Below are 9,092 nucleotides of genomic sequence, written 5' to 3'. Positions count from 1 at the left end.
CTGGCGGCTGGTTCACTAATTTAACCATTACATCACCACAGCTCCTTTACTCAATTCTCAAGCGCTTGGTCCCACAATAATGCATAATTGCCAGAACTGAGGTTATAATTATAAGAGTTAATTTATTTGTGATCTGCTCTCTCTATTTCTGAAAGCCCAGTGCTGACAGATGAAATTAAAACTCCTTCATTTTAAGATATGGTCATGTATTTAAAAATCATGCTGATGCTACTGACTATAATTGACATCCTAGTGAAGGCTTCCAATAAATAAATTACGTCCACTATATAACCTCAGACTCCATTAAGCCAGACATTTTTGCATCAGTTCAACACATCACGTGACCAACCACAGGTGAGCACCATGATCAACCTGCGAACGTTTGTAGGCTTCAATGTTATGTTTAAAACCAGGAGGTTGAAATTAGGCCAGGATCGTCCCTTGAGAAGAAGACTTATATGTTTGAGTTGCTGTTTATAGCATTCCAGAATTATGGACTTTTGCAATCACTGAAATTTGTTCTAGACCAGTTCACACAAGCGGCAACCAGATGATCTTTTTTTTTAATATTTACTGACAAATAAATATTGACGAGAGCTCGTGGACTAATTCCTTTGGTCTGCTTCAGAACTGCGGCTGTCAGGAATTGTACAGGAAGTCTGGCCCAGAAACGAAGCAACGGAGATGACTTGGAGGCAAGTGATAACCGGGGTTCTGGCTGGTGGTCGGGAGGGTTGATCCATAAGACGCTTGGGAACACGGAGGGCCAGAGTGATGAGGTTTCCGAGGTCGCTGGGCATCTCTCGGGTGGACAGTTCGTCTTTCAAGCACTCCAAGAGGCCGGGATGGAAATGGGCTAGCAGGCCTTCTGCATACCAGCCGCACTCCCACCGCGAGGGTCTTCAATTCCACAGTGTTATCCAGCACCGAGTGTGAGCCTTGACTCTGGCGAAGGACCCAATCCGCTGCCTTCCACTTCCCTGAATTCCTCATATTTATTGCAAGTGGTGGTATTCTGTCCCAGTGAGCGGTGGCCCAGGTCGGAGCAAGCCCAGCCGAGAGAGAGGCGATCTCGGCTCGGTCGGTGACATACAGAGGTGGCTGGAGCACTGGGACAGGGAGGTGCGCCACTGGGTTGGAGATCTGCCGAAGCGTTCAGGCACTGGAACATGGGGCTCCCACAGAGGAGGCTGGCTGCAACGAGAAGGAGAGATGGTTGAGAGTGCCGAGCCAGTGGTCTTTTGGTTTCCCGCTGCTCCTGAATCATGTACTCATGTTGGTGGACAACTTCCTTTAGGTGAGCAAACTTTGCTGTGTCAACCACTGGTTCTTCCATTTTGTCCGGGGTTATGGAGGAAGCTTAGCTCATTTGATAGACCAAAGGCTCTGTTTCCTTGCTGTGTCTCTTTGTGAAAAGCTCTTCAATTATTTTCACTCCCTTGTCCATTCGTCCCTTCCCACTGATCTCCCTCCTGGCACTCATTCCTTTCTCCCCCTTCCCCGTCTCTTTTTCCATTCCCCACTCTTGCTCCCCTCTTACCCCTTACTTTCTCCTCACCTGCCTGTCACCTCCCTCTGGTGCCCCGCCTCCTTCCATTCTCCTATCAGACTCCTTCTTCTTCAGCCCTTGACCTTTTCCACCTATCATCTCCCAGCTGCACACTTTTCATTCCCCCTGCCCCACCCACCTACTTTTCCCCCTCACCTGGCTTCACCTATCACTCATTCCCCTCCGGGCTCTTTCCCTCTTCCTTTCCAGTCCTGGTGAAAGATCTCGGCCCAAAATGTGGACTGCTTATTTCCCCCTCCATGGACGCTGCCTGGCCTGCTGAGTTCCTCCTGCATTTTGTGTGCATTGCTCTGGATTTCCAGCACCTACAAAACCCCGTGTGTTTACTATTTTCACTCTCTTGCTCTGCACCATCTCGGGTCACTGTCCAATTCCCTCACACGACTAAAGATTGCAGGGGTTGGCAGTCTGAAATAGTTGGCATGGGCCGAGGTATCACTTGCTTCTGTGTACGGTTAAACGCAGAGCTATTGCAGCTTGGGATGTTCTGAAGTTCAATTGCGGCGCCGTCTGTAACGAGCTTGTACGTTCTCCCCGAAAACCATCTGGGTTTCCTCCGGGTGCTCTGGTTTCTTCCCACAATCCAGTTAGTAGGTTAACCGGTCCTTGTGAATTGTCCTGTGACTGGGCTGGCGTTAAATAGCCTCCAAATAAATAACTAGGTGTGTTGCTAGGCAGCGTGGCTCACTAGGCCGAAAGGGCCTGTTTCACGCTGTGTCTCTAAATAAAAACAAAATAAATGCTTCCCTATCTCTCTCTGATTCACAGATCAAACAGATACTGAATTTCAAAACCGCCCGGGCTCCCTTCTGAGGAGATGGTGAGTTAATTTGTTTGTGTGCACAGCTGCTGGGGGATGAGAGCCTCCATCCATGGGGCAATGCTGCTGTCCGTCAACTCTGCCACCTGTTTAATCAATCAATGGCTTTGAAGAAAATGCTGAAGTTTGTCAGATGAGACCCTTTAATGAGTCATGAAACAATCTCTTTATAGTACGGCTGTTTATTTAGAATGAAACAGAGTGATAATTACCCAAGGTCTGTGTCTGCTGCTGTAATGGCAATCCGCAGAGTCCCAGGAGAGGAAGGCTTGCATGATGCTGGAATTATTATGACAGTGCTGCTCTGTTTACAATAAAGCAGTGTAAATGCAGGCCAACTCTAACAGCAGTGCCAGCTCCAGTCTTCTCCAACAAAAGCTGTGAGGACGGTTTAGTAATCTTCTGGAGTGAGGCAGTTCTGCTGCATCACCAGTCCAGTCTCCATAGGTGCTGGCAGCAGACCAAAAGGAAAAAAGTATTGGCATTTACAGCATATAGCATCTTGGGCATCTCATAACATTTACAGCCAGTGAAGTTGCTTCCAAGTGCAGTCAGCATAGAAGTAGCAAACTGTTTTCACTCAGCAGCTCGCACAAGCAGCGATGTGATAATGACCCGATAATTTCTTCCTTGGTTGTGCTTGCGGGCTAAGCTTTGGCCTCCGCTTCGAAACAGCGGCATGGGATCTTTTGAAGCCCACCCAAAGGGAGAAGGTGGAGAAACGGCGGCGGGAAGTGCGGGAAGTACCCAGCAGGGCAGAGGGGCCAGGTTGGTAAAGGCGGGCAGTACTGGTTCACAGAACGCCTGCCTCACAGCAGCTGGGTTCAACCCTGTACTTTCCTCCGAGTGCTCTGATTTCCATCCACCTCCCAAGGATGAATGAGTTGGTAGGTTAATTGAGCTGCCCCTGGTTTGTAGGTGAGGGTAAGATTAGATTAGATTAGATTATGAGGACACGCAGTCCTCTTTTATTGTCATTTAGTAATGCATGCATTAAGAAATGATACAATGTTCCTCCAGAATGATATCACAGAAACAGAAGACAAATCAAGACTGAAAAACTGACAAAAACCATATAATTATAAAATATAGTTACAACAGTGCAAAGCAGTACCGTAATTTGATAAAGAACAGACCATGGGCACGGTAAAAAAAAGTCTCAAAGTCTCTCAAAAGTCCCATCATCTCACGCAGACGGTGGAAGGAAGGAAAAAAAACTCACCCTGCCATGAACTTCCAGCGCCGCAAACTTGCCGATGCAGCACCCTGGAAGCACCCGACCACAGCTGACTCTTGAGTCCGTACGAAAACTTTGAGCCTCCGACCAGCCCTCCGACACCGAGCACCGAGCACCATCTCTGCCGAGCGCTTTGACCCCACCCCGGCAACAGACAATAGGCAAAGCTGAGGATTTGGGGCCTTCCCCTCCGGAGATTCTCGATCGCACAGTAGCAGCGGCAGCAAAGCAGGCATTTCAGAAGTTTCTCCAGATGTTCCTCTGTGCTTCTCACGTCTGTCTCCATCAAATCAGGATTGTGCACGGCATCCTACTTAACAAATACCATACCATTTCGGAGGGGCCACGCCCGCTGCGTCATGCCGCCATCTTCTCCTCCTCTCCAACAGAGAGATCTACAGAGAATTTCACGTTCTTACCAGTACCAGGGAATCGGTTAAACTGTGAGGTGAATACAACAATGTAAAGTTAGTGTAACTGGTGGTTGATGGTCAATGCAGACTCAATGGGCTGAAGGGCCTGTTTCTGTGCTGCATCTCACAGGGGTTCCCAAACTGAGGTCCACGGACCCATAGCTTAATAATATTGGTCCATAGCATAAAAAAGGGCAGGAACCCCCGTTCTACAAAACCCATGAGACATTGACTTTTTATCCCATCAAAAAGCTGGCACGTCTGACAGGGCTGTATTCCTTTAATAACACACTGTACTGACACAACAACATTAAGCATCTATTGTCGCTGAGGTCAACGTAGACACTGTTCATTGCACTGGCTTTCAGGCAAATTGCACTGCTAAACTTAAAAAATACATAGTCATTCATTTATTGTTTGTCTCTATCACGGCAAATTGTGCTGATAATGTCAGTCGCTCACTACAAGCTCCTAAGGTAGATAATCAGGATGCCAGTTCTGCTCGAGCTTTCTACGACGACGGCCCTTCCTGGATTCACTCCTGCAGTTTTGGATCAATGAGGAACACAGACAGCAGAACCAGGTCTCAGCAAGGCCACAAACAACCCTGGCCATCTCTCCCCACCCCAGAAAAAGTCCAGCATCCCTCAGGGTCTCTGGGTAGAGAATTTCCAAGGTTTCCCCATTTCCCCTGTGAAGATACTCCTAAAGATTGTGGAGGTTAACCTAATTTGTCATATGTATACCAAAACATCAAAACCTACGGTGACATGTGCTATTTCCTTCGATGACTAACAGAGTACTAATATGTGCCAGGGGAAGCCCGCAAGTGGCCCCAGCATCACATTCCCACAACTTGCAGGATAAAACCAGAGCACCCCGAGGAAACCCATGCGGTCACAGCAAGAACTCCTTACAATCAGCAGCAGGAATCGAATCCTGGTCGCTGGTTCTGTAAAGCGTTTTGCTGACCTCTCTGCTACTGTGGCACCCCAATCTCCAAGGTATCGTCCCTGATCTACCCTTTACTCTGACCCTGTGACCCCTGTTTCCAAGACAATGACGCCCACTTTATCGGAATCAGTCACAAACGTAACTTCGAGAAAAGCAGTAAGCATTCATTTGTGACTTCCCTTCGCCTACTGGAGCAGATCTCTCCCCCACCTCCATTTCCCCTCTCCGCCCCCACCATACACACACGTCAGAACAGCAGGATGTCAGAGAGCTGAGTTAATGGAACGTTTCTCAGCAGGATGTCGGGTCTAACTCAGAACACTGCCGGCGGAGGAAGTCAAAGGTCACAGTGGAACCTACGTCCAATCAAAGTTGTGGCAAATGGGTTGCTTGCTTTTGATGAACTTATTTGGTGAGCTGGCAGGTAAGGTCTAGGCATGCCTATGACAAACTCATCAGTTCCTTGTCAGTACAAGGAGGGCAGCTGTACATATAGCTGCCTAAACAATGCACAACAACTAATTCCAACTTAGGAACTACTTCAACCAGGTAGAAGAAGGAACTGGAATTTCTTCTTGTTACACTCTTTCTTTCATGGTCTAAGATCTTAAGACTCGTTTGTTCTGTGTGACTTGGAAACGCTTTCTTTTGTTAGTGCAGAACAGCTCAGAAATTACTGTTAGGGATCTTAGCGAGCAAAAATTAAAGATTTGTGTACCAGGACACTCTGCTTGACTTCAAAGTGAGATGAAGAAACTTGCCAAGAAGCATGAGTTCCAAGCAACATGACTATTTGTTCCAAAGGCTCCTCTAGACTGACTGGAAGCTTTGACTCAAGGAGTTATCAACAACCTCACGCTTGTTTTTATAAAGTAAATCCTTAATTTATTAACTAAACTACATGTACTACAAAGAACAACTCCATAAAGCCAACGTCCCAGCAAGAGCAGCATCCGCACAATGCGATGGGCAGACAGTTGGGCTCGTACCTATGACCACACCCACCCTGAGCCCCGTTTCTCTGTCAGCGGTACGGGGTGGCAGAACAAGATTTAAGCATGAAGTCCTGAAGAAGGGTCATGGGCCAAAACGTCGACTATTTGTTCATTTCCACAGATGCTGCCTGACTTGCTGAGTTTCTCCAGCATTTTGTGTATGTTGCTTTGGACTTCCAGCATCTGCAGAATGTTTAAGACATAAGTATGTTGATATGCTAGCATTTTGCCCGCTGTTTTAATGGAGTAGTTATCCAATTAATGTAACTAACTTCCTCCTCTTCTTAGACAGTTCCTCAGCCTCCAGCATGACTTGTGTTCACTGGAACATGGAAGATGTCTATGAGTGATTTCTATTAACAAAAGTGAATGGTGTACACAAGCAACCTCACAGACTTTACAGCGGGAGGGTCTGATAGCAAGACGGCCCAAGATGTTTGGCTTATCATACACATGTGCACTAACTTGAGAGCAACTTGGATGACGTGTAAATCCTGTGTTCCTATTTTTCTAACCCCAGACGAAGAACAAATTAGAACACATAACTACTTTAAATTTATTGCATCCTACTCTCCCCAAAATTTGAGCACTATCATAAAATCTACAGTTTAGCTTTCATAAAATTGGGCCAAATTAAGGGACGAAGTTTTTAATTGTAGAGCATTTTAAGGCCGCAGCATGTTACAGAATTGAAGAGTGAGACAACTCACGACTGAGAATAGAAAAACCAAGGATTGATAGATAAGTTATAAACATTAAAGTGAAGGTTGGAGAGTGAATTAGAACTATCTCAGCACAACTTTGAATATATTGTTTGGAGGGTGAAAGGTCAGACTTTGAAGAGACGAGTTTTGGAATCAGTTGAATACATGGTAGAAAGGTAGAAATCATAAATTCAGAGGTACAGTGTGTAAGTTGCTGGACCAGCAACCAAACATCTGGACCATTGATTCAGAGACATGAGTTTGAAACCAACTATGCTAGTGTGTGAATTTAAATTCAGGTAATAAAAAATGTTTTTATAAAACAAACTGACTCAGAATTGGCTTGTACGAAACTACTGCATTTTTTGTAGGAACTTATCCCAGATTCGCGGCACACGGAGTTCAACCCAGATAAGTGGCAGATGGACTTCAAACCAGATAAGTGTGAGGTGGTTCATTTCGGTAGGTCAAATATGATGGCAGAATATAGTATTAATGGTAAGACTCTTGGCAGTGTGGAGGATCAGAGGGATCTTGGGGTCTGAGTCCATAGGACACTCCAGGCTGCTGCGCAGGTTGACTGTGTGGTTAAGAAGGCATACGGTGTATTGGCCTTCATCAACCTTGGGATTGAGTTCAAGAGCCAAGAGGTAATGTTACAGCTATATAGGACCCTGGTCAGACCCCACTTGGAGTACTGTGCTCAGTTCTAGTCACCTCACTACAGGAAGGATGTGAAACTATAGAAAGGGTGCAGAGGAGATTCACAGGGATGTTGCCTGGATTGGGGAGCATGCCTTATGAGAATAGGCTGAGTGAACTTGGCCTTTTCTCCTTGAAGTGATGTAGGATGAGAGGTGACCTGATAGAGCTGTACAAGATGGTGAGACATTGATCATGTGAATAGAGGCTTTTTCCCAGGGATGAAATGGCTAACACAAGAGGACACAGTTTTAAGGTGCTTAGAAGTAGGTACTGAGGAGATGTCAGGGGTAATTTTTTTATGCAGCGAGTGGTGAGTGCGTGGAATGGGCTGCTGGTGACGGTGGTGGAGGCGGATACGATAGGGTCTTTTAAGAGGCTCCTGGACAGGTACATGGAGCTCAGAAAAATAGAGGGCTATGGGTAACCCAAGGTAATTTCTAAAGTCAGTACATGTTCAGCCCAGCAATGTGGGCCGAAGGGCCTGTATTGTGCTGTAGATTTTCTATGTTCTATGTGCTAACAATTACCAATAAATGCTCATTTGTTACTGCTTGATTTCAACATTCAAATAACTATGATTTTTGATTTATATTGTCTGACTTTAAATACCTTAAGCAGAGTGGCAGCATCAGTAAAGCTTCACAATAATTACATGTTACAGCAGACAATTTCATGTGAAAAAGGATCTAGTGCTTTCCCAGCGCATACGAAGAATAAACTCTTCTTGGGCTTCCAGCCGGGTACAGGTATCAATTATAAACAATGTTTCGATGACAAACTCTGCCATCTTCATTGGGGATGATGCCTGGGCATTAAGGTGCTCACTTGTATCAGTGTGTGTGTGTGTCCATTTAATTTGGCAACAGTAATTTCAAGCTGTACATTCTCAGTCAGATTACTTGCACTCAATGTAAGTAAGACCCAGGAACTGATTGTGGACTTCAGGAAGGGACAGTCAAGGGGACACATATTGGTGCTCATTTAGGAATCGGCAGTGGAAAGGGTGAGCAGTTTCAAGTTCCTGGGTGTTAACTTCTCTGAAGCTCTAACTCGAGCCCAACATATTGATGCAATCGCAATGAAGGCACGCCAGCATATATTCATTAGGAGTTTGAGGAGATTTGGTATAGTCATAGTCATAGTCATACTTTATTGATCCCAAGGGAAATTGGTTTTCGTTACAGTTGCACCATAAATAATTAAATAGTAATAAAACCAATAGTAATATGTCACCCTAGACTCTAGAAAATCTCTACCGCGGAGAGCATTCTAACTGGTTGCATCACTGTCTTTTAGGGAGGGGCGACTGCACAGGATCAGAAAAAGCCACAGAGAATTGTAAACTCAGGCAGTTCCATCGTGGATACTGACCCGCCAGGCATCAAGAACATCTTCAGAAAGCAATGCCTCAAAAAGGCTGCATCCATCATGAAGTTCGCGCCCCCCCCCCTCAATCACCCAGCACGTGTCCTCTTCTCATCGCTGCCTTCAAGGAGGAGGTACAGGAGCCTGAAGGCAAACACTCAATGTTTCAGGAACATCTTCTTCACCTCCGTCAGGATCAAGTCTAAATGACAAATAAACTCTTCTCGGGTTTCCAACCTGCATCGATTATAACCGATGTTTCAATAACAAACTGCCATTTCCTTTAGGGTGATGCCTGGCATCAGATCTATGAATGGAAAATGTACCCA

At 45.8% G+C, this 9,092-nt stretch overlaps 1 long non-coding RNA gene across 1 annotated transcript; it reads left to right on the top strand.

The window, feature by feature from the left end:
* The first annotated feature begins 1,126 nt into the window (after window positions 1–1,126).
* Window positions 1,127–8,740, top strand: LOC134337873 (uncharacterized). The gene is made up of 3 exons (XR_010016101.1): window positions 1,127–1,297; window positions 2,339–2,390; window positions 8,695–8,740. It is a non-coding gene; the product is annotated as an uncharacterized LOC134337873 (long non-coding RNA).
* The last annotated feature ends 352 nt before the right edge of the window (window positions 8,741–9,092 follow it).

This window comes from Mobula hypostoma, chromosome 25 (genome assembly GCF_963921235.1).
Source record: "Mobula hypostoma chromosome 25, sMobHyp1.1, whole genome shotgun sequence".
NCBI lineage: Eukaryota > Metazoa > Chordata > Chondrichthyes > Myliobatiformes > Myliobatidae > Mobula > Mobula hypostoma.
Note: the sequence above shows the minus strand (reverse complement) of the source record. Positions and strands in the feature narration are given on the sequence as shown.